This window comes from Poecilia reticulata, chromosome 17 (assembly GCF_904066995.2).
Source record: "Poecilia reticulata chromosome 17, P_reticulata-male-v2, whole genome shotgun sequence".
NCBI lineage: Eukaryota > Metazoa > Chordata > Actinopteri > Cyprinodontiformes > Poeciliidae > Poecilia > Poecilia reticulata.
This window is the reverse complement of record NC_088846.1, coordinates 11,084,326-11,111,086: the sequence shown is the minus strand read 5'-3', so window position 1 is coordinate 11,111,086 and position 26,761 is coordinate 11,084,326. Positions and strand designations below refer to the sequence as shown.

Genomic DNA, 26,761 nt, shown 5'->3' with positions numbered 1-26,761 from the left:
TCTAATTTTTCCAACCCTAGAAGTTTCAAAGATGACCAAACTTAATTATATGTAACCACAACAACAGGGGGGAGACAAAAAAACTAACCTCCACACCAGGAAAGAGACTCATTTCGCATTAGCGTCCCCCGCACCCTGCCCCCCAAGCTCCAATTCACAACTAAACAAAGGAACTTCTTTTCTTTGCCAACACACACTTGGAGTCACCGAGTGTGTGTTTCTTTTTTTTTTATCAGTGTGCGTTAGAACAAAGGGCCGAGCAGATGCAGCTCTGTTTGAACAGCAGCAGCTGCCATCCAGCCAGGAATCAGCCAGCCACCGGGGCAGACAGACTTTACGTAAACCAGTCAGTCACTACTTAGTTACTCGCATGGCAGCCCATTCAATAACTACTCAGGCAGATGTTTCAAGACAACAGGAACTAACCACCTGCTTGCTTTTGTTCTTTTTAGGTTTAAGACCCCCACTTCTCCTAGAGAGCAAACAGGAAAACGCACTCGGGACGTATACGTTGGTGAAAAACGAGCCGTGTTAAAATTAGAACGACCGATATGAATTTAATTGTCATCCTACTAATTCGGTAGCCCACGCAACATCCCATTCTGCGTGAGCGAGAGGGCGAGGGTAGGTGGATTGAAGCATGCATCAGTGAGTTTGAGTAGTGGAGAGCAGGACAGGGAGGAGGTGGGGGGAGGTTTGCTTGTTGCTTCTATGCGGTGTAAAAACAACACCCGAGCCAACTTGTACCGCTGCTACGGTTTCCCTCCCCCTTGCACCTCGTTTCTTTCTTCCTCCACAATTCTTCCCTCCCACCCACCATTTTTTTCCCCTCAGCCACTTATGGGTTCATTACAGAGCGCAGCAGGTATCAGGGACCAAACCCTCATTATTTCCCCAAACAGAGTGGGCAAACATTAGTAAAGTTTCCCTTATCGATAAATATAATGTGCCTGAATGTAATTATGCCCCCGTGCAAAATCCATTCTCTCACATTATGTGTTGCAGCAGCAGCAGCACAGAGTAATTCTAAGGCAGCTGTTTTAGAGAAGAGCTAGCAGGAAGCTAACAGCTAAGCTCATCTCTCATGTCTGCTGACATATTTTAATGTTTGAATTGGCCAAAAAATAAAAAGGTGCTCAACAACAATGCAAAATCTCTCAATTTGCTAAGACAAAGGAAGAAACCTGATGCTATTAAATGTTTAATTAATGTCACTACTTCAATAATGCTTGAAATTTAATAGAAAGCAGTTAATATAACTGCAAGTCAGACATACTTTAGAGTACCTTTACTCTTTCAACTCATTTATACGTTCAAAAAGGCTAATTCAGTAAGCTACATTACATCAGTCTGAGAAGTCAGAGTAAAAGAAAAAAAAACAAGATTCTCCTTGAGGATTTTACAGTGCCAGGTATGAGCTTTTACTTCTGTTGTGTAAACAGGATGAACAAGTCTTTTACAGCATTACTTCATGAACCCAAAACAAGCCCCGTTTGATTTCATATGCTCAGTAACTGAAAGATATCCAAAGACACGCACAGTTATATATTTGACATTGCTTCAAAAGAAAGCTTCACTAACCCGAATGCACAAGTCCTTTCCGAATTCTAAAGTGTAGTAAATCCGACATTCAACAAGTTTTATTTTGGTTGGAAGAAGGACAAGCTCAATCTGGCAGGGAAAAAAAAAAAAAAATGGCAGACTCTTTCATATACGGCGTTGATTTTAGTTTTTGTGAAATGCTTTCCAACATGTGGCAGTATCAGGTCAAGTTGAACCGAATAATTTTTCTGTATGTGTGCATAAGATGATGGCTAGGAAAAGAATGGCGGAGGACTGGGGAGTGGCCCGTACCAGTTTTTTATCTCCATATTTATTTCATCAAATTATGGACACCAGACAATAGTGTTTACAGTAACTTAGGAAATGCTACTGCAAAATTAATGTGCACAATATCAATATCACAAAGGAATATTTAGACGCAAGATCTGGATGTCAACAAGATATCAAGTGTCTAGCATTCCGACTCTGCACTTCAATTCTATGTCTGGTTCAACCATAAAACCAAAATACATAATGTAGATAATGGTGAGTGGGATGCTAAAGCTCACAGAAAGTGATGGGATCAAATATGTGGAGAATGTGGGTCAACTGGGACCAATATTGACATGGCAAGATAATATCACAACTGTACATTGTGCAAATAGCACAATATAGATGTTAATGTTTTTAGGCTCAAATGATTTTATCCAAAATGAACATTTTTCTCCAAGATCCAGGTTGCAGAGTCAAACCTGTAACTGGAAAATCAACAGGTTTTACAGCTAACCAGAGACATTTTTAAAGATAAAAATACAACCATAAAGTAATTACAATGCATCTATTTAATAAACAAGAGCAATGGTTCTTAGGTTTTTGTTCTTTTTTTTTATAGCCAAAATAAAAAAGAATCGTGGTAGAGCATTGATTCCCAACACTGCTCATCATGAATCACTGTCCTGAAAGTTTTCAGCGTCTCCTCGCACACCTGACTTAAGTGAATGGGTGATTAACAGGCTTCTGCTGCCCTTCAATAGTCATGCCATCACTGGAATATGGTAAGGTGGAATAAGGATATATCTAAAGCATGAAGGATAGTGGTCACCGACAGCCAGGTTTGGGAAACGCTCTGGTACCAAAGTTGACAAAGTTATGGTGATAGTAGCCTCTTTCACAAAACATTTCCATCAAAGCAGTCAATACAGAGACATTCCACGAAGCTGTGAATTTTGAAAAATGAAGCCTGCAGTTCTGGATGAACATATCGTGGATATATCGTCATTGCTGTATCAGCATGAAGTACTGATGCCATAAAGGACTATTTGGAGTATGATAATTGTTGGATAATATATGAACTTGCATTTTACATAATGTAATAGTTTAGCCAGTTGGACAGAGTATCGTGGCAGCAAAGACTCAATGGAATGATGGCATTGTCCAAAATGCTAAATGTCATAGATTGATCATCATCAGTACGAGCCCTGAACGACATGGTATAGATGTTGATGAACAAACTCAGTTTAGCCTTCCCGTTACTGGCTGAGTGGGAGCTTTAAAATTTTATGATGCATCTCACATTCTTGCCATTCTCATCTGAAATGATATTAGAGTCTCGTTTTTAATTCTAACGTTAGTTAGTCGCACAAACAACACGTCATCATCGCTACATCCCCCCCTTTGACCCACAAAACTGGATTGCCCAAATACGAGTCAGCTGATATGGACCTGTGACCACCTCACTTAGAGAGTCAGAGGGAGGGGGGGATCTTTAATCCAGCCTACAGGTGTGGAAGAGGCTCTTGAATAAAGGAGTAAAAAAAAAAAAAAAAAGGAAAAAGTTAGGCTATAGTGTCTTCCCCCTTCTATCTCAGCTCATTGCCTGCTTAGTATATGTCAATAAAGGCCAGTACTACCAAAAGAAGATGAGAAAAATGTCACTGATCATATACTTACACAATATTCATCTTTTTATTTCGTTCGTGGTATTTGGGCCTCGATTTGCTCAACAGATTACCAACAGAAAAAGTAACCCAACAACATGGTGATCCATCAGTCACAATGTGTTCCTGTACTGAGGCCACCGTCTCAGGTATGTGGGAAGTTTCTCATTGCCGAGTCATCAGGTCGACTCCAGAATTGTTCCAACAAACCTCCATTACGAAGGGCTTCTCCTGTATAGCTATTCCATCTATGCTTTGGGCTCATAGTGCTGGGTCAAATGCTCAGCTGGGAGAAACGCGTTAGATGTGAGACAGGCACCAACAGGTTTAAGTTCTTTGTACAAGGGCAGATTCGATCACTGCATAATTACATACATTTTTAACCAAGTTTTGACATTAAACTAACAGACGCTCATTCCTAAAGCAATTATTTAAAATGGAAAATATTTTGTTGAAACTATAAAAGCATACTGCTTAGGATAATACGGAGACTCGATTGCATGGAAAGTATAATAATAAATAAGGCTGTAAATAGAACAAGTCTGTGCAAAGACTAAGAACGTACAACGCTGATCAACTTTACTTTCACCTCAGCAGCAAACCACGATACTAGAGAGTCAACATTTGAATAAAGTCCTATATTCAACATGAACTAAATTCACAAACCAGTTCCTACATGTTTACCATAGAATCAGAGTAAAGGCAGACTTAATTACTTTAAAATGAGAGTCAAGATATAGGTTTGGGCTTGTTGGATTTGTACAAAAGAAATTAAGCAAAAACTGGAGAATTTGAGCAAAATATGAAGCTATGAACCTTTCTTTTTAAAAAGTAGATTAGTGCAAAAGCCTTGGTAGAAAAGGTCCTGAGATCTAATCTGCAGAGGTGAGCTTGACTGCTTGATGCAACAACGTCAAACTTAGCAGACTAGGGAGATCTAAATAAGTAAGTACACCGTCTGAGATTTTTCCCTGCCATGACTGTGTCATTCCCCCTTTCTGATGAATAAGATTCTCTGCTGGTCATTTGCACCCATGTGTAGCATGGTGGTTCCCATCATGCCAACAATGGCAAGGCTTCAGCAAGATCACACAATCAACGCTGGTTAAAGTGAAGTGAAAGCAGAAATGCTGCCTTATCAGGATTCAAATAAGCTGCATGCCAAAAATATAACAATCACAAATGTAATGGACAGTAAATGATGTAACGTAACTGCTTAATTTCATACAGAGCTGAAGAAAGAAATGAAAACCAAAAGGTGTCAGTCTCTCCAAAAGAAATCTCAACTAACTTTCTATTGTGAATTACAGTACTTGCAAGGTGAGTAGCAGCACAGTGAACCCTTAATGAAAACCATTCCCTTAAAATTTTATCCAATACAAATTTAAGTCTTCAACAATGGGGAAAAAAAAACACTAACTAGCCCAAGGGCAAGACACTTTGGCATGTCACCGTTTCATGTTTTCCATCAAAAATACCGCTTGTAATTATAAGAGCTTACAAAAACTACACAAAACTACACTGACCATTTAAAATAGTGTCTCTTAAAAGGTTAAAAATACTTTGGCAGTTTTAATTTATTTATTTTTTTTAAATAAAAAAAACTTTCCGACAGCAACTCAAAGTTCAAGCAGAGCATCAGCTGTTGGAGTGGTGTGCACAGCTAGATTATGGTGTGCACTGCGGCTGAAAGGCTGTTTTCTTGCAATTCAATCACTACAGGAAGGACAAGAAAAGTTTCACCACGTGTCTGTGTGTGCGGCAGGTGAGAGTAATTGAGTGTAATTTCACATCCTTTGCAGCAAGCTACTATGAAGGCAACCGATTTCCTGTCAGCTGTGTCAGAAGCACACTACTTTAGACCATGAATTATACAATAAAAGATAAATGTAGCTATACAAGCACTCGGAGGCTGCAGTGCGTGCATGTGTGTGTGTGTGTGCACATACAAGTGCAATGAATGATTTAATCAGACCACAGCTTTAGTTAAAAGAAGGAAAGCAAGAGATTAGTGGCTCTTGCTGAGGTTCCTCGTGTTTTTGTCTGACCTGCTAGCGTGCCCATGAGGATAAAGCTCAACTGCAGCCTGGACAGAGCTTGCATCAATAATTGCTCGCATGAATGTCATTGTTTCTGGAGTTGGTCGTCAGTTCCTCTGTGAAACTTAGTTTGGCCACGAAGAAAAAAAAAAAGAAAAAAAAGACAGAAAAACAAAAAAAAGAGACGAGCCCTCGCCTCCCTTTTTGATTTGTTTTCTTTACCACATCCTCCACCACCTTAGATTAAACTTCAGCTCTCGTCTCTTTTTTTTTTTTTTTTGCAGTAAACAGAAACATGCAAACACGTGCACACCTTGGCATCGAGGCCCGGCTGTCATTGCACAGGGAATTAAGTGACTGGTCAACGTGCCAGTTCAGATGCAAAACCTCAGAGGATGAAGCATTTAAAGTGCTTCCCTCTGCTCCACCTGCCGAAAGCACACGTGTGGACGGGTCGAGGCGATGCTACGTCACGTCCGATCTGACCACCGCAGGGGAAAAAAAAAAAAAAAAAAAAACATTTTTCTAATCTGACCTAACTTTCTGCTTCAGCGCTGCCAGCCAACCTGGACCCGTTGTAGATTTATCTCGAAGCCACAGCTCAAGATGAGGAAGCGCAGACTTTCTACCTCTGCAAACTTCTCGGTACAGCCGATAATCGGCTCCGTGTTGAACCTTGCAGCTGAAAAGTGTTTTTTTTTTGTTTTTTTTTTTCCCTCTCTTTCTTAGAGATACTTGTAGCTGCACATCAGCTCCAGCACATCCCAACTGCAAGGTTTCCTCTCATTTCATCTTTGGAAAGGTGACTCCAGACGAATAAGATCTCCATCTGTTGCTATCATAACTCAAGCTAAATAGCATTCTGATCGCACTGGTAGGACTGAATGTTAAAACAGGAGCCATTTTTTGATCTATTTAATATAGACAACCTGTCGAGAGCCATAAAACACAATAAGAGGATGTAACAGCAAAACGGTACTCAAGTCAGACTCGGATTTATGAGCACTAAATTAAGCAATTTATATTAATGGAGGGGCTTGCCTGGCAACAAGAAGGTCCTGGGTGGAAATTATAGCCAGGACCTTTCTGTGTGGGGCTTATATTCTCTTCGGATACCTTTTTTGACTGAATGGAGTTTTTTTTTTTTTTCTTTAAAGTGCATGGTTGTTTATCGTAGCGTTGCTATGGAATGGGCCGGCAATCCATCTGATCTGCCTGCTACAGACAGGCACCAGCCTTCCCCCCACCCCTGCAATAATTAAGCAGGGATGGATGGATTTATTAACGCAGCCGTGCCACACACATACAGGGCTGTCTGATATTGGGAACTCGTGCCATTGCGATACTATTGTAGAATACTGCAACGACAATCTCCATATTAATTAACCCACATTTTGCTCAGTCTTCTCTTTCACTTCCATCATCCCGATGACCTCACCACTCTCCTTGAGCTTTAGCATGTCATTAATTCAAATCTGAAGCAGGTTTTTTTGCATCAAGGGCAGTGAAGGTCTCTCTAACTGGTTAAATATACCAGCATCTAGGGCTTCATGTATGGCATTTGAAATGCAACCGTCTACCAGATACTGCCTCCAAGCAGTCCTTTGCAGTTGCAAAGGACTGCTCGAGATATGGTGCTGTTAATTTAGAACACGTACATAACATTGCTGCAACTTTGTTTTTACGTTATCCAAAATCTTCGACTGGGCTTTACTGTACTTCTTAGAAGTGGTGAATTATGTGGGTAAAATTGATCAAAGACATTTTATGATTGTTTGTTTTCCCCAAATCTACCAAAAACTTGATAAACAAGACAACATGCTTCTTATGCTTGTTATGAGAACAGGTCGCTCCCACTACATCTGGTCTGTTGGAGCTCTCGTTGCAATTAGAGTCTAGATTTATGGCCCGACCCAAACCGAAATTCGGGCCAAAATTGTTTGCTTGATGGTTGGATCGGGCTGAGCTGCGGCACGCTTGATAAGCCTGTCAAACAAGAATGCACATTATCAAGTTGTGTTGATCTACTTATTAGAAACTAAATAGAGGGGTAGGTATTTTACCCTGTTGAGGAAAGAGAGAAAAGTGCCAACGTTCATTAGACTGTAACAGGTGCAGCGCAATACACAATAAATGTGCCCTGCTCTGCTCCCATCAATCACACATCCCAGATGATTTGCACCTGACTCATCCTGTGGCTACAACAAACGACAAGATGGAGCTGGAAGCTGTTAAAAGCCAGAAACGGGAAGAGTTACACAGCTTACTCAAATTACGGTCTAAAAATGAAAGCCGTAAAAGATTAATTAAAATAAAGTGCCGGGTTTACTTTGGTGTCAGGCCAATATTTAATGTTAGTCGGGTCGGATTGGGCTGGGTTTTTAGGCCCGATCTAAACCCTGATTCCAATCCCAGTTTTAGCCTCGAGAATCATTGCTGAATGCCTCACATTGTGTTTCCAACCAAATGGTTCCAGTAGCTAGACTGGCTCTACAGTCAGATTTTAATTGGTTCTATAGAAAAGAACAGATTGATTTTCCTCAGCCAACTCACTAAAAACAACTCATCCAGTTATTTTCCCCCTTTCATTCTGAAATTTTACTAATAAAAACAGTGGAGGAAGACCTACATCCTTTACTTACACTGTTATAAACGAACTATGATTATGAACGCTTCGTAATGAGTCCATCTCTAATCTGATTGGTACCAACACCATCTCACATTAGTCAAGGACTGATTGTGTTTTATAACTGGGTTGGCAATAGTATTTATGGACATCCAGACACTGTTTTAAGGCTGCTGGAAGTAAAACACATCAAATGCAAGCAAAGATAAGAATTACGTCTTTCAAGTGATTAACCCAAAAAATAAAACTGCAGCAATGACGGCCTGTTGTACAGTGTCAATTAGAAAAATAAATGCTTCATAAAAGGAAATTGATTACAACCAGTGCAACAGCATTAAAATAAATAACTTTCCAACATGTGCATCTGCAAGATTCAATTAAGTGATTAACCAAGATGTTGATACTCTAGAGATGGTTTAAGTAATTAACTTACACAAATGGCAAAACATTAACGATCTTCACTGTCAAAGAAAAAAGAGAAAAAAAAGAAAGAAGTAGTCTCTAATGAGGACAATTAAAAACGCTTCTAACTGGCGGCTCTGGTCCTCTTCTCTATCAGGATCTTGTTTACCAAATAGGTTCTGCAGAATGGAAGCGTGATCCAACGAGTAAGCGCCTGCCTGTTTGTCACAATAAATCAAGTTTTTGCTTCGTTAAGCACGGAAAATACGAGTTTGGACGCCACCATCGGTTATTTTAATGATGCCGTTTTAGGATACTCCACAATGCGAGCAGGAACTGGACACACTTATTTGTGGTTGTTCATTTGGACTCGCGAGCAAGTATTTCAATAAGACAATGTTGAGGTTTAATGACTGCAGAGTGTGTGTTACTGAGTGCAACAGCCTCTTCAAATTCCTATCTGTCCAGCGACAGAAAGAGAGGCTCTAGCACAACAGAGGGCTGGGAGTAATTTGGCTCCGCTGGCCGATGGAGTGGTGTTTTATTTTTTCAGAGGTGACAGCCTGTGCATGGTTAACCAAATTGTTTATTAAACTAATCCCGCAGATTAGTATTCAAGACATGCTGGAGCCAACAAAAGTGAACTGAATGAACTGTGTAAAGGCATAAAAAAGGACCAAAAACGCACATAAAAACCACATACAAAACTTCAGGAAAAGTTTTAAATCAACCTCTAGGTCAATTATGTGGGCTTAAGAAGTGCTTTCTGCAACTTCACAATCCCCCAAGTGATTAAAATCATGTTGCAAAATGCAAACAAAACCCAGAATGACTGAATTTGTAACCTTTATTGATAAACAAAATGACTATTGCTAAAAGACACCAAGTAACCAATGCGGGCAGCTGAACGGTTTCTGTGTGGTGGGAAAGGATTTTCCTCTGAGTTTCTGTGTGTTGTTACTGCAAGCAAACTTTGTCCCAAAATAAAACTGGAGATTCTGTATCAGGACTTTGACCTTGAAGTGGCAGCAGTTTCCCCTTCAAAGCACAAACAGGGAATATGGAAAGATTTTCAACTCAGTCACTGGTTGAGTGAGAATAAAGCGACTCATCTAAATAAAAAGTATTTGTACTGCTACAACTTCTTTCACTATTATTGTCACATAATAACTTTTACTGGCAAATTCTAAGATGTACCAACAGACGGGAGAATATGGAAATGATTTCCGTTTTTTTACAAACTAAAAGGTGTGTATTCTGTGGTTTCGATACCGATTCATTGCCTCTTAGTCAATACTTTGTAGAACCACATTTCAGTGCAACTACAGGTCCCAACCATTCTGTGGCAGGCGTTTCTGCCAGCTTCGAACATATAAGGGCGAAAATTTTTGCTCAACAGCTCAAGTTCAGTCAGAATGAAAGAAGAGTGCTGGTGAGCAGCAAAGTTCAGATCGTGGTGCAGATGCTTCGTTGAATTTAATTTTAAGGCTTAACTTCAGCTGGCCCATAGCTTTAATCTAAACCAGGGTTAGGCAAGCTGCCGCTCTGAGTCCAATGTGACTCTTTGTGTCCACCACAGTGATTCTTCATAACTTTGACAATATATTTAAATACAAGTTTAAAATTGGCTAGTACAAGCCTTTTTTTTTTTTTTTTTTAGCATTTTAAGGCTATATTTGCATAGAATTTCCACAAAGGTGAGACACTAGGTATGCTTACATTCACAAAATTTCTGATCGGATTGAAATGCATTTGGATTGAAAAAGTTATCCGAATGCATTATTTACATAATTACATACCGCTTGTCAGCGGTATGTAATATGCAGCCTTTCAGCCGCATATTACATAATTAATAACTACCAATATTTTCCAGACTGTAAGTTACATCAGTCAAGTTATGGAGACAAAAAAAACATGTACAAGTTGAACTGGACTAAAATTCATATTCATTTAAAAACAGACAAAAACATCACGTTGACATAGCGCACACATGAGCAGTCAGGTCAATTCACCACAATCAGAGCTACTGTTCACTAGATGTGCACCGATAAGTCGGTTGGAAGGTAAAATTTCCTTTAATTTTTCGAGATCTGTGATTGGCTGATAACTTATAAAGCTGATCTTGTCCACCTGTCTTAAGGTCTTTTTTACTTCAGCAAATGACTAAAAGTCAACCACTGTCACCTTTTGCTTGGGATTTGAGAGGTCTGACTGACATATCCACCCGCCAGGTCATGTCTGCAAGTTTGCAGTTAACAATAGTCATCCTACTGTTGTCACCTCTGCGCCTTTCTTGCTATATTTAGCAACATTTCCGACAAAAAAAACAAAACACAACATCGGCCAAAATCGGAATCGGCATGACAGGCTTCTTAAAGATCTGTAATCTGCGATCGCCCAAAAACCTACACCCATAGTGTTTACATGAATCCTGCTCAGATTATTAGCGTAAAACTCCTGTCATTCAGATTACAATTTCACTCTGATAGAGCTGAATCCAATCAGAATATTTTGATTGGGATGCTTACATGACATCTTTATTCTGATCTGCTGTTTATTCCAGAGTAAAAATGTCTAACAATGACACAATAAGTTATTTTTTGTTAAGTTCTTTAGTAATTAGGCTACTAATTAAAATGCATTTTCTTCATTTTCCACAAATTTGAAAAGTTTCAATTAAGTTTTACTGTTTTGTTATAAGTTTTCTTTGTTCCAATACATAAAATCAGACCACAATTTTAAGTTATTTAATTAACTTATCTACTTAAACAGTAGATAGGTTTGCCGTTTTCAAAAGGGTCACATGCGTTTTATGGCTCTAGACAATTTTTATTCATTAAAAATAAGAGCAAACAATGTCTCTAAAGATTGTAAAGGTTGCTGACCGCTAAAACCATTCCAACGTAGTTCTGGCTGGATCATTATCCTCTCTGTAGGTGAACCGTTTTGCAGCGATTAGCAGGTTTTATTTCAGAATTGTCCTGATTCTAGTTCCATCTACCCTCCCATAAACTAAACAGCTTTCAAGTTTTTGGCTGAAATGCAACAAAATATGAAATGGCTTAAAGAGTGTGAATACTTCCACAATGCACCGTATTATTCAGTCGGCTCCCATCCGCTCCACTCCCCCGCCCCAAAAAACAGAAATAAACAACCAGATCATTTGAGAACACTTGTAGTCGAGTTGAGAAATAATCTGGCAATCAGCACCCGGGCTCAAAAATTCACAGACCGAGCAGATCTGTGAAACCACAATTATCGAGGCCACCCGTTCAGCCAAGCCGAAACCACAGAATATCACTGCCAGCATAGTGCAAGTGAATGGCCTCCCTGGCAGCTTGCAGCATCACAACGTCTTCCACTGTAGGGAATTAGACACAGACCTTCATTTAGAAGAAAGTCAATATAAAAACACAGAAGCAGACCTGAGTGAAACAGATCTCTCCCGTCATTTCTTAAAGGATGCATGTACTTCAGTGTAAAGGGATCATCAAAATGACAGCGCATCTAGTGGCATTAAAGTTACAATTTTTACTATGGGTGATCATTTATCGTATCGTTTATCAGTTATTGTGATGAACCTCATGAGGTTTTGATTTCTCCTCATGATAAATTTCAATTGCTGTTTAAAAACAATAAAACTGTTTGTGCAGTTGGGGTTGTTATTTTTACGTGTTTTTATTGTTTATTTAATAAAGGTGTATCAATAAATATCCATAAATTTCTAAATATAGTTGACATTTCTTTATACGACTGGCATCCTACTGAAGTGTATTACAAATGTGAATGTTTTTCAAGAGCTGAGTTTGTGGAGTTATGATTGTTGAGCCATGCAGTCACAGCCATACAGTTAGTTAAACAAAGAAGAAATAAATATTGTCACTTTTATTATTATCACAATAGCGCCATAAAAATATCGTGATAAAACTTTAAGTTCATGTCGCCCACCTCCAATTGTGCCACAGAGTTCAGCTTACAGCCAAATTGAACTCTGCACCAGGAGAAGACACTGGTGAGGCTGAATGAAGCCATGTTGATGACATCAGCTGCTGGAAACCTTTGCAGGAGTAAAAAACCTGTAAATGACACACCTTTCCTCATTCCTGCTCTATGTTAATTATAATGTTTGTAAGCCTGAGGAATGTTGTGAACCGCTTTGCATGAAGCTGTCGCTCTTTATCCAGAGTCGGAGTTAGGGAGCGCTTCCATAGTGAATTCTTACTTTTAACGGTACTTGAGATATTTCTGTCTTTACTCAAGTGGAATGGTCATGTGGTACTTCACCAAAAAGCTCTGGGAAAAAAAAAAAACTGCAGTTAGTCTGTGGCAAAGGAAGGAAAAAGGGGAGGGAGATTAGCTAACAGCGACTCAATGCAGTCTTGTCTGCGCCATCGACAGTTTGGCAGCTAAACTGTCTGTAGCCTCCAGGCTTTACTACAGGCTCTGCCATGTCAACAACACCATGTTTCCTCTGAGACGCAGACAGACAAACAAACCAAAGCCCAAGAAACAAAGTACAACGGCAGCCAGGCAGATTCAACACCTGAGAAAAGAAGAAGAAAAAAAGTGAGTGATCCCCCCTCTTCCTCTGGAGGACACGTGTGCACCCACCCACCTCCCATTACCACCAGGATCTAAGCCACCATAATTTATACCTTTGTTCCCAAATGGAGGACAGCATGCAGGAGCTGGCTAGCTGCGTGTGTAATTACGCTCAAGTGAGGGGATGCAGGGCCGTGTGTTTGGGGCAGGGATTTGAGGCCCGGAAGGAAGGAAGAGAGAAGAGGAGGTGGGGAGGGCCGAGGGGGGGAGAGGGAGAGATCAAGAGAGCGAGAACAGAAAAAGAACGAAAGAAGCAGTGAAGCTAGAAAAAATCTGGTTATTTTACGCACGGCTGCTTTGTTAATAGACGGTGTGTGTGTGTGTGTGTGTGTGTGTGTGTGTGTGTGTGCGCGCGTGTTTGGGGGAGGGGGTGCTTAGAGGGGGTGGGTCAGCAGGAAAGGGCTGTGTTTATCCAATCTGCTCCCTGCCTTTACCATGTGGTAGGAAAAACCACTGGCCAACTCTCGGCCCGATCCCAGAGGACGCAGAGGCAGAGACGGACAGACAGGGAGAGAAGTAGGCCACAGGGGGTGGCCAAGAAACCTGCTAGCACAGGGAGAGACAGAGACACAGAATGTGTGTGTGTAGTTGTGCATGTGCTCACTGAGCTTAAGAACCTGTTATGTGGTTTCCGAAACTGACTCTGTAGTCTCTGGAAATCACTTCTATAAGCGAGTGTGTTGAAGTAAGCTAACTAAAAGCAAACAGCATCAGGCAAAACCTGTTTTACCACCTTATATTAGTTCTGGTTGTCATGTTAAAGTCCTGAAACTGATGGAGAAAAAAAAAAAAAAGAAACACTGAATCAAACATCTAAACCTTTCAGAAACAAGTACTTTGAAATATGTAGGCAAAAAGGTGGTGAATATCACTCCACATATTTCTGCACAGAGCTTCAGGCTACACTTTTGCTTGTTGGAAAGCTGAAACTGATTAAAATTCAGAAAATATTAGGATCAAATTCATCTCAGTGCATAAATGTGGACGCTAATCTATAAAAACTTTTACTCGACAACAGGCCGCCACTGAAAATGTTTCCGTAGAGCATCTAAGTTAGGAATGTAAAGATTAATAGACTCACGAAGTTTCAGTCACGTGCTTGACGCCATTACACACACAACACAGTTTTGAAAGAAAATTTAAATGCATTATGTGTAAGATCCCAATTGTTCGCATTAAATGTTTATGAATGATTTCGGGACATGCTCTTCTTCAACCACCGTCGTGAAACAGGATTGTTTTTTTTACAGTAGCAACCCCTAAAGATTAGGAAGAGAACTGCATCAAATGTGACAAAATAAATAGAAAACTCCCTTTAATCAACCTCAACGTGTGGATCAGAAAATATTCCTACGGAAAAAGCTTACAGTAGGAATTGGGGTTAAATATAGTATCAAGTAGTGAGCTATTTTTACAAACCTGATTTGACCCATGTGGTTTTAGTAATATGCTAACATCATTTTGCCCCCCTTTTCAAGTTCTCAGTACAGCTGACTCTAAATGTCATGCCTTTCCCAACAATTTAGAATTTCCCCATTCATGAGTGGCTTAATAACTCCTATTTGAAGGGTTAACATATTTGTTGTTCATGATTGAGAAAATTTTGTTTTGCTTATTGCTGAGATTTAAAAAAAATTAATCAGCTATATAGCAGGCTTATAATTCAATGAGGCACGCTTCAAACTAAGTTTGAATGTAGTATGCACAAAACTTTTTAATGTTGGAATGTCATTTTATACCACAACCAAGTAGCTATGATGCATTCAGTTAAAAAAAATGCTGTCTAGAATTAAAAATGACTCAAAAAGAAAATTGACGTTGCATCACAGCCACATGTGACACCTTGAAATTGGGCTTCTGTCTCTTTAAGAAGCTCCTACTCTTCCCGATACTCCGCGTACAGCACAGCATTAAGGTGGCAGCAGTTCAGATTACCTTTTTTGGTAATGAATGCGAGTGGGAGAATAAACGTAGCCCCAACTTTGCTGAGAAGAATACGCTCTATGTCCAATTAGTGGCAAGTATTTTTAAGTATCTTTATGCAACATAAAAAAATAAACCACAAAAAATCACTTTCTTCCACAGTTTCTATGTTCAGAATAAAATAATTATTAAGTTCAGGGTTGACATGTCTTCCGTGTTTTAGACTTTGAATTGGAGCTGATCAAAGGGCAAGTGAAAGTTCTCTCAAATTTTGATTGTAATTTACTGTAAAAAAACGCATCTGATAATGTCGAGGCCTGCACATCCATTCAAGCTTGGAAAAAGGTGAGGCAATTGTAAAGCTAATGAGAACAGAAAGCAGAGATGAACAAACCAAATTCTTTGACTAACCAGCACACTAATCGTGAAAAATATTTTTGTCAAGCAATAAAAATAAGCAAAAAAATAATAAACACAATTTTTATGTCCTACAATACAGGAGAGACTTATATTACAAAACACTGATCACTGATCAGTAACGTCTTCCTCGTGTAGTTTAAGATGTTGTGATCTAGTGTCAGTCTTCAGAAAAAGATGAATCCATGGAAGATTTAACCATTTTGATAGGTTTTAATATAACAAGGCTATGTGACCTTTCACATAGCCTTTCACATATAACTGTAGCATAATATCTGGACCACTGCTTTGACTAACTATAGTTACTCATCTGAATGCAAGAATTATCTAATATACCAACACTTCTTGATATAAAATTACATTTTTCATCTTTAAACATTTCCCCATATCCCCAAAAATAAACTGAAATATGGCAGCATGGTTTTGATTCGTGTGAATATTCCAACCATGTTTTTTGGTCTTGATCAGAAACTCTGTGTGGGACCTGTCAACCTAACTGAGGATCAGAGATCACAAAGCTGCAGGTGAAGGGGAAATTGCTGTTCATCGATGAAAATGACTTCGCACTGCCTGCGGTTCCAGGTTGTAGGCTTTGGGGGAAACCCTGCCACTTTGTTCAAAAGGTTCAAAGACTGAGGGGCCTTTCAAGACGTACAGGATTCCTCCCTGCCTGTGAATCTTTGCAGAAAAGGGGGGCCGAGTATCCCGTTTCAGATCAAGTCATAAGAAGGTTTGGAAACGGTTCTGCTGAACAAACACGAGAGGTAGGACTTTCCTAATCCTCTTTCTAGATTTTCACTTTTGCATAAAATGTGAATCAATCTAAACCTCCGACGAAGTGATTTTAATGAGGAAATTCCCATAAAAGTGAAACCACTAAAGCATTCATCTATGAACGAGCAAACGCTGAACCACAGACCATGATCTGAATCTACCTACCATCACTCCCCCCCCCCCCTCATCAATCACTGCTATTGACATTTTCTTTTAGACCAATGGGAAAAGCCGAACTGGAGTGGCTCCCCAGAGATTGGTCAGTTGTTTCTTTAGCTCCGCCCATCTGACTGCTAACAACCAATTAACCTCCAGGGTAGTTGCTTTAAAGATGTGGGCTAACTTCTCCCTTGGGACAAACGCCCCTTTCAGCAAGCTGTATGAGATCCACACTGGAGTCCCGGATATATGTGGGATCAAAATCAAGCTGCGGATATTTGGCTCATCTTGAGTACTGGATTGAACCAACATTTAATACATGAAACCAACAAAAAATAATCAAATGGTTAAAAAAAGAAATGTGGAAGAAACTTCTAAGCGTTTCTTCAAGACTCCACACTTTAGACTTGATTTTTTGTTTCTCTGTCCTGATTTTAGGACATTATAAACCTGTTTGGAGTTTTGACGTGATAAAACCCATCATGAAAATATTAAGAAAGGTCAGTGTTAATTTCTTTGAACTGTGACTTGCCAATTCGGATTTTGACTGAATACGTTTTTGTTTTGTTTTTTTATTATTGTCCAAAAGAACTGAACAGAAGAGAAAAACAATGTGATGCAGGTTCTTTTATGGAGGCAACAGAAAATTAGGCAACTGTTAAATTACACTGTGCGTCAAAGCATATATCTGAAATTTTATCAAATTTTTACTGAAATAAAAGAAAAAAAATCAAAGAACATACAGGTCAAGTTTCTAATCTGAAAATTAGAAAATTATGATTGAGTGCATCATTTCCATTGATGCACTCAATGAAAATGACTTTACAGGATCTCTGATCAGAAGCAATGAAGGACAGATCCAGTCTGACCTCTAGTCAGTTGACTGTGGCATCGCTAATTTGATGACCAAAAAATTTTAAAAATGTTATGTTTTCAGTTTTTAAATTTAGCCATCTGCAAGAGTAGGGACTCAAAAGTGTTTAGATGGCGAAGAAAACATTCACCATCTAAACATAAATAAATTCAAAGAGACCATCATCCCCCAGAAACTTGGACCTTCATCTTAAAATAAGATTCATCATCTTTCTATTCTTATGGTGCATTCACACCAGCTTGTTTAGTTCGCTTTAATCGAACTCCAGTTTATTTGCCTAGAAAGTCCACTTCATTTGGAGAGGTGTGAATGCGTAGTGGAACTTTGGTCCCTCTACAAACCTAGCTCTTGGTTTGGTTGACGTAAAGTTGGGTGCAGTTCGAATGCCAAGCAAACCAGAGACGGCTCCAAAAGGAGGAAGTCCACAACAGCGCAAGGCACTCTGGGTAAACAAACAAGTGGGCACTGGTGGGATAAATCGCTTGTGGTCTTCTGCAAGAAACAAAACAGAATCTCTACAAACACTAAAATCTGCCACCACCCCATTTTTTATATATTTTGTCAAGAAAAAGATTGCTCAGTGTCTTCTTCATAGGTTTTCATGTCATTTCTTCAGTGGTTCTTGGTGTAGCCCCACCAGAGGTGAGGTGGAGGACAGCTTTTTCAAAGGGTTTGGGATGAAATCAAACTGCACCAGCTGAAAATTTAACAAATATTGCAGTTTTGGTCCCCAATCAAACCGAATCTACTTGACTATTAAGTGTAAAAACTTTGAAAACGGTTAAAACAAGTTCCAGACTTTTCAAGACCGTGCAGGAGCCTTGTTTAAAAACCGTGCACTTTCACTTAACATATTCTTTTAACACCTATCTTTCTCCTCTCTGACCTTCCAGATCCATCTCCACTAACTAGATGTTGATTCCACAAGCAAGCAGCACTTAACCTTTCATCGGGCATGTGAATCACTTGATGGAAACCGTGACAGATAACACAGCGAGACAGAAAGGGGGTGTGCGGACGCCACAACAGAGCTATTAAACCCCAGAAAGAGCCGGAGAACTGATGAGATCCTCATTGCGCTGACGCCGTTTTTTAGTGATGGGATTCATCAGCAGCTGACGACACAAAACTCCCACGTATTTTCAAGTGGAGCGTCCTTGAGTTCGCCTTTCACATCCCAGCCCAAGGAAGGCTGGTGGTCAGGAAAGACGGAATACGCTCAAGATCCAGACTGGTTGAGGTCAAAAGGCAGGATTAAAATGCACGCACGCATATGGGTCAGAGATGTACTTGACTGGCCGAGAAAACACGTCCAACCCACACACACACACAAACACTTGAGAGCTGTATTTACGCCAGCCTCTCTTCTAGGCACAGCACTTGGTCCAGAAGGCCTTCGCTGCAGGGGGAGGATAGAGGTGGGGGAGGCAGGAACGGAGGAAGAGGGGGCAGAAAAGGAGACAGGTAAGGGAGGAGGATGAGAGAGCAGGAGAGACAGCGATGACACTCGGTTTTGAATGTCACCATGGTGCTAAAGCTCCCCGCTAACCTTTTGGCTGGAAATGATATGACTGGAGGGATAGGGGAAGGGAGGATGGGGAGGGGAGAAAAACGACAGGCAGGCAAAGATGGAGAGAAAAAGAGATGGAAAGGGTGACAATAAAGAGAAGGAGAGAGGGAGGAAGAGAGGGGGGGAAGGCTCATGCTTGGGCAGAGGAGTGGGTGGGTGGAGGTGGAGCAATAGATGGCAAAGATGAAAGAGATGGAGGCAAACAACAGCACTACTTCCATTCCCTCCCAAAAGGGCTGCTGTCTACGACACACGATGATGATGGGAGACAAAATGGCCACCCTAACAAACACCAGTCATCTGGCTCAACCAACACTGGCCTTTAAGCACTGAACTGACCACTACACCACACCACCTGCTGCTACCTGACCTACAGACTGCACGACATGCTCCGCAGTGGGGCTAAAAATCTGTGACATCCGACACGAAAATGTATTTCCCCCACCCCATTCCCAGAGGGAGAGGACGAGGCTTTTCTAATTACTTTCAAACAGAATCGGGAACAAATCTGTACCCTGGAAAAAACTTTGGGAGGAGGAAAAAACCTGCGGTGACGACACAACTCTGCCCCAACAAGGTCTGAAAACTTTCTAACACGCAAGCAGCTGTTGGTTGATGACAGAGCAAACCACTGCCATAGAAAACACCTGCTCATTATTCTCCTGCCAGCAGTCTTGCAACTTCCACTTCAAGAGCAGTGTCAGAAGCGCAGAGTTGCTAGAAAGGCTGTGAACAGTTTCCAACTTGCTCTTCCAGTCGGTCCATGAAGGCAGCAGGCTCTCACAAAGTAGGATCTTTGTTACCAATTCACAAAAATACCCAAGCCTCACACAAAGCCGAGGATGCATCAAGATACGGCCTAATCCTCCATTAATGTGCAGCTCAGCTGCTGCAACAAAAACTATTTTAGCTTTTTTTTTTTCTTTATCATTTAATTTTTTTAACCTATCATGGTTGTGCTTCAATATAAATTAGTTACGTATATTTTGATGTATGAATGAAAATAAACTTGTAACTTTTTCACTTATTGCTGGATTAAAAACTGAACACACAGCAATGTTCTTGAATTATTGTACATACAAGGGGGGTACCCAAAAGTTTCCAGAATGACACTGCTGCACGCACAGTTTTCGTAGTACGCGATTCTGCCGCTAGTTATTTGTTCAACCACGCCTTCTCAATCAGTGTGCCAAGCGGCGTTGATGTGGAAGGTTTCGTCTACCCGCAGTTTTGCTTTTTTTCCCCGAGCAGGAAGCAAAGCTTCAGCAGCGCGCTGCTCATAAAACTTCTCCATGAAGAAAAACGACGGCTGGACAAAACGGCTCTTCCAAGAAAATTCACTGCGGGTAGATGAAACCTTCCACATCAACACTGCTTGGCACACTGATTGAGAAGGCGTGGTGGAACAAATAACTAGCGGCAGAATCGTGTACTACGAAAACTGTGCGTGCAGCAGTGTCATTCTGGAAACTTTTGGGTACCCCCTTGTATGGGAAGAAAATTAAAATACTGGAGTTGGTAAAAATGGAAATTAGCAGCTAAGACCTCAAAAAAAAAAAAATCAGGAGTCCCTACCAACACCTTAAAGAACAAGATTTTTTTTTTTTAAAGAGAAAATTCCTACACAAGGAATGGAGTGACCACCCTTTTCACATTTTCTTAAACTCACCTAAGTGTAGTAGAAACTGTGGCAATACGAAGAACACGAATTCAGGAATCAGTCTTTAATAATTTCTGGCTGTACATCTTACCAATATCTTGCTGCCAACTTCAGCTGAGTTCAGTTGAGGCAGCAAAATGAATTTATTCTTTCCACCTGACAGCAGAGTACATCAAACATCTGCTTGGTACTCCTTTCCTGGATGGCCCACAGCTACTAAATGCAAACATGCTCCCAAGAAAACAACTCAAACCAAAATTAAAGACAGCTACACTCCATCGAGGATGTACTATGTCAAAATTTTCAAGATACAAAATCTTTTCCGATATCTCCGTCAGCCCCTAAAATGATGTGAAGTTGAATATGTGTTGCAATTGTTTTACCCCAATGTCAGTGAAAGAGTTCTTGTTAATGTAATACTAAAACCACATAATCAGTCTTACGATCTGAAAAATAACCACACATGGTTAGTACATTTAGCCACATCACTTTCTTTCACACCCAGAGGCGGCAGAACAGTATTAAAGCTCTTAAGAGCTGCTCACAAAAAAAAGGAACTGCTTATATTTCACCAATTTTTAAAGAATCAACTTTGACAGCCGTTTAAACAAAGTGTTGGACTGGGTGCTAACGCATCAAATTCAACATAAAAAAAAAACAAAAAACAATCCCATGACAATAAAACGGTAAAAGGAGGACAGAAACACCTAATTTAAGAACTTCCTACTGAACCACAAAGACCATAATCGTTCTGAGATTTTAGTCTTTTTTCCACATTTCTTTCTACATTTGCAAACATTGAGTTACTGTCAACATTATGTTACCGTAAAGCATGAACTGAACGTGGCAGGGTTATAGGCAAAGGATTATTTTTCACGATCAAGAAGGATGACTACAATCCAAGACCACGGGAAGAAAATACAGGGCAAAGTGCCAAACTGATACTCTAGAATGAAGAAAAAAAATTTAAGAAAATCTTTTTAGACAGAAACATGGAAATACTTTAACATGGAATATATAACTAATGGGCCATTCACAAATAAAACACACTACTAAGTCATGTGGTATGGGGTAGCCCAACAAACGAACAATGAACATTTTCAGATATTTGCTTGGTATCACACCAATTTGTCCTTCATCTACTTCTAGAATGTTCTTTTTAATTACTGCCCTAAATACAAACCTACCTTTTTATCTCCTCACCAGCTCGCTTTGGTAGTTTCAGAATTTACACTTACTCTTCAAAACATGGAAATCTTTCAGATAATCAACACTGATCGCACAAATGATTCATAGGTCAGAGCAGCTTCTTCAAAAACATGACAAACTGATGGTCATCTGGTCTAAACTTTCTTTGTGTTCTTCCCAAACTGAAGAAGGCCGTTACATCGTAAAAAACCATATTCCTGTGTCAAGTGGAAACATTCAAATCAGACATTCTGACAATAGATGGCTGTTGGTGTATACACGCTGTTATGGAAATTAGGTTGGAAAATCAGTTTGCGTCATATTTGATAAACATCAAAAATTAACAACTCCACTTTAGCCTTCTCAGGCTCAAAGCAAGCATGCACTTGCTTTGAGTTTAATAAAAACCCAGCACAGGTTAAGGACACATACACTTTGAAGCAAAAATGAGAGAAAGCGAACAATCTTTAATTTTAGTGTGAAAACTGTTGCATATTTTCCGTTTTCTCTGTGTTGTAGATCGAGGCCAATTCGGCCTTTTCAATCCCAGTTTCCAGTTTTCTTTTCTTTTGAGCTCTCACCTGCCAATTTTACATTCAAATTTGTGTGTTTTAATTAAACAAATAAATGGAAAAAAACTGACCGTAAATAATAACATGCTACATGTGGATCGATGGAGATAGTAGAAATTACTCAAAATAAAATAAAAAATTGTTTAAAAGATATAAAATCATGTTCAAATTTCAAAGTACACCAAAAAAGTGTTTAGTTGCTAATGTTTAATTCCAAACAGAAAAGGCAACTACCAAAAAGCCTAATTATAAAGGGACAACCTTTTTCCAAGTCTCAAATCACTCCAAAAATATTATTTCGTTACAAGTCAGCCACAAACCAACTTTTGTCACTAAAAGAGAGAGAATTTTTAAACCACAAGAAAAGAGGGATAAAATAGGGAAGAGACGAAGTAATGCCGAACATCTGTTGTGTGCTATGTGTATGTGTGTGTGGTCGGGGCCCTCTTATCTCTCCCTCTGTGGCCCGCTAAACATGACTAGCTGCCATCTTGGCTCACAGACACAGAGACTAGGTGGAGGGGGTAGCAGCGGCTCCAGACACTCTGGCAAAAAAAAAAAAAAACAACGTACCACAAATATGGATGCTTAAAATGACACACTGAACAAAACCGCTGCGCAACGATATTTTTTCTATTTTTTTTCCCAACTAAATTTTTAGCGCTGCCCTAGTTGCGTGACAGCGGGAGTGACCATTATGCAAGTTGACCGATTACAGAAGAAAGATGGCAGAATAACGCAACAAACACAAACAGCAGTGAAATTAGGTTAGGCAATAATGTCAAAAGTTTTGTTGTTTTTTTTCCCTCCGCAAATAAGCTGTTGCAACAAAGATGAAGCGGAGAAGCACTGGCAGGTGTTTTGGGCTGCGTTTTCCTCCGTGTCCACACCGAGTAACAAGTGTAGCCGTAACGGTTACTAAACTTGTGTCGCTGGACACAATGTAACAAACAAGCTCGTTACAAAAGCTCCCGTTAAAAAAAAAGTAGGATACTCGGTCAGTTTGACCATCAACATCGGCAAAAAAAAAGTGAGGCAGAAGATGCCTGAAGTTGTACTTCGACAAACCGACACATAACCGCCCCGAGCTGGTTAGACGCTAACTCCGGGGGGGCTAATAAGTGGTCCTCGTTTGTACACAATAAGGATGGGAGCTGGGCTAGCAGGCTAGCTGAACTTCTGTGTCCTAGCGCTGGGCCAACCTCCAACGGCTAGCACGGCTAATTAGCCTATCAGCGGTATTTCGCACGTCGTTCCGGACCTGGGAATGCTTCGCTCATCTCGGGTTATGCCTCTTTAAAACTCTTTACCCTACACCCTAGAGCCCGACACAGAGACATTGATCTCTCCTGGTCAATTTAATAATATTTTTAAATGTAAAGTATGGCAGAAAAAACGTAAAATAAACACGGTATATGGAGTGACCGCCTGGCCTCACAGCTTCCCCCCTCCTCTCCTCCACTGCTCCGTCCCTTCCGTCCAATAAAACAAGCGACTATTACAAACACTTCTTGCTGTCCGTTTCTCCCACAAACAGCTACTGATAAAATATATAGTTGTGTTTTATAACTTTTATGTAGAAATGTTTCCTTAAACTCGCAGGAAGCGTGTTTGGCTTTCTGTGCCAAGTGTTGTCCGCTGGGAATCTCCCTCGGAGAGCTCCGCTCATTCAGCAGCAGCAGTGACTCACCTCTACGATCGAGCCACCTCGTGTCTCCTGGAAGCTTCAACACAATTAGCTAACGGAGCTAACGCTTACGATTTAAAACTGAATTAAGTCAATACCGCAGCATAGAAAATTCATAAAGTTGTAAGGTGAACTGATTCGGGCACACATGAGCCCTCTGTGCCGTCCTGGGAATATTTCTTTCCACTTTTCAACTAACTAATGGGACCGCTGTGTGTGTGAGCGATGCAGCGGGTGGCAAAGCTAAACTTGCTATTGTTAGCATGTCGGCATGGCAGCTTCATGGACCTTCAATGACTTTATGTGTAAATGGAGATGATAAAACAGAAGGCGAATAAACGAGCAGTCATCGAAAATAGTCGTTCCTGCGAGTTAGCCCTGAAGGAAATGCCCGTCGGGTTCGGAAACACAGGCGCACGGTGGTTTAAAGAGTCCGATTGCGTTGAAAAGTATCGAAAACTTACTATTCAACGATAATATAAACAGTTTTAATTCAAAACCGCCATATACTGAATTTCCACCCCATTCACAATACAGTGTGTTCGGAAAAAATGTAAATGCACTTAATAAAAAGAGGCATTTTGTTAGCTTACCCAACAAGCTCGGTCACTTCAGCCTTTTATCAAATCAACTCCTCGTTAGTACGGTACTATCTCCGCTTGCTTGAAAAAAATCCACCGTGGTCCTTTTTCAGTTCGAAATATAAATAAACAGAGAGAAAAAGTTCAAGTTTTTCTGTTTTTCAGGAAATATTTCTCCGGCGTATCTCGCATCCGCGACCTCGCCGACTAGTGTGCGTTGCTCTTCTCTCCTTTGTGTTAATTTCACTCAAATCGAGTTTAATCCGATCGATCCCTCGGCTGGCCGCGCTCCCGAGTCCTCCCCTCCAGACACTCGCTCACCTTCCTCGGCCAGGGGGGGCGCGCTCCCGAGGACCTCTCATACAGATAAACAGGCGGCGTGCGCGGTCACTGACCCTGCCGTGCCCGATTGACGCTCTATCTGAGCTCCAGTTTGGGGATGCAAAATAAATGCATTGGCCTTCATTTTGCGGTGCCTAGGTGTTCGAGAAGATTATGAATTAACTGTTTATTCACATTACTATATCATGCAAACATCTGACAGCCAAAAAACCGTTCTAAACAACTACATTTATATGAATTTATCAGAAAATCTAAATATGTTGACATTTTTGTGCTCCACATACGGTATATTATTTTATTGCACTTAAACAATTTTTTTTTCTTTTACAATTAAAAGTGATACTATGGCTTTCAAAGTTGTTTTAGAAATTACAGTGGTAAACCTCACCTGAATGTTGGTTTTCAGATTATGTCAGTAAACCACATTTACAATAACTTGAAACAGGCCTGTCTGTCTTACCGTCATAAGTACATCGCACTGTAAATATTTCACTAAACCCATAGCTTACATTTAGGTAGGTATTTAGATAGGTAGGTTAACAATTAAAAACAGAATATTGATTTTGTATTGGTTTTCCACATGTGCATTAATTATGCATGCATAAAGGGAAACTACAGCAATTTTACATATCAAAGTCAATTTCCGTATGTTGGGAAACACCACTGTACACAGATCATTCAGAAAGTTTTCAGACCCTGACAAGTTCTCCACGTTTTGTAACGATTCTCATCAATCCCCACACAATCCCCTTCAAAGTAAAACAAAGCAGTTTTTTAAAAAGTGGATTAGCAAGTTAACAGAATATGTAACATCCATCAGTCAAGCATGCCAATAGCGAGGAGACGTTTTTCTGAAACACCAGAAAGAGACAGAGAGAGAGCAGAGGAGACTTAAACTCAGGCAAAACTAAATGAAGCACTGTAGGTTAACTGATTTAACAAGATCATCAAATTTAAGTTCAGACCAGAGAGAGAGAAAAAAAAGAGAGAGAGGTAAACACTGAGACAGACTCAAATAAAAAAGGACCAGGTGGAGGTGCCTCAGGGTTAGGGTTAGGCACCAATTTCTTCTACCGGTGAGGTTTAGTAGTTTCGCACAATATATAAACCACACCTGCAATAAAGTCTCTCAACATGCCATTTGAATTTGCGTTAGCAGACAGCAGAAGAACTGGAATACTACTTGAACCAGAGAAGGAGAACAAAAGGAAACGCATCTAAAGTCAGATTAGATTCAAAGTAAAGTGAACAGAACACTTGATCAGGTTTTAAAAATACAAGACTTTACTTCTCAAATTAGGAGATTTATTCGACAATTTTAACACACACTTCCTAACACAATCATGTCAGTGAGCATAGTCCTCTGATGAAGTTTTTTTTTTTTTTTCTTGACACAGAGACTGGGACAAATTCTAAATTCATTACATTTACTTATCTACTTTTTAGGTGTAATGTCATAGAACCACAATTCATTGATAGCAAACAGACACTAGCAAAGTATCGATGTTAAATACTATCAAAGAGCCAGTGGAGATTGAAAGAACACAAACAAAGAAGAACATGTCCTTTCCTCATTGACGGGAGCAGAAGTGGCACCACCCTGTTTGAAGTACACAGTGAATTTTCTTATCGCGTTTGACCAATCTAAAGTGATGAAATGATGATGCGTATTGCAAAAAATATGAGGGACCTGCAGTAAGGCGGATTTCCGTGACCGTGACACAATCTTTAATTTGCTTATCCTATTAATCTAGCCTTAGGAAAGGCACGTACAAACACATCATCACACACATACACATGCACTTTCTCTCTGATACACAGCCTGTCCTAACGCTCGCGTCTCTTTGTCTACTTTTTAACTTCCTT

At 40.1% G+C, this 26,761-nt stretch overlaps 1 protein-coding gene across 2 annotated transcripts in view; it reads right to left on the bottom strand.

Moving 5' to 3' along the window:
• chd7 (chromodomain helicase DNA binding protein 7) overlaps positions 1 to 25,073 on the bottom strand; it is a 90,291-nt gene extending 65,218 nt beyond the window's left edge. Inside the window, exon 1 of one of the 2 annotated variants that reach the window (XM_081598313.1) lies at positions 24,566 to 25,073. The gene's annotated coding sequence lies outside the window, so the exon portion shown is untranslated. The remainder of the gene's footprint in view (positions 1 to 24,565) is intronic. The other variant, XM_081598311.1, reaches the window with a different exon arrangement.
• Between the last annotated feature and the right edge of the window lie 1,688 nt (positions 25,074 to 26,761).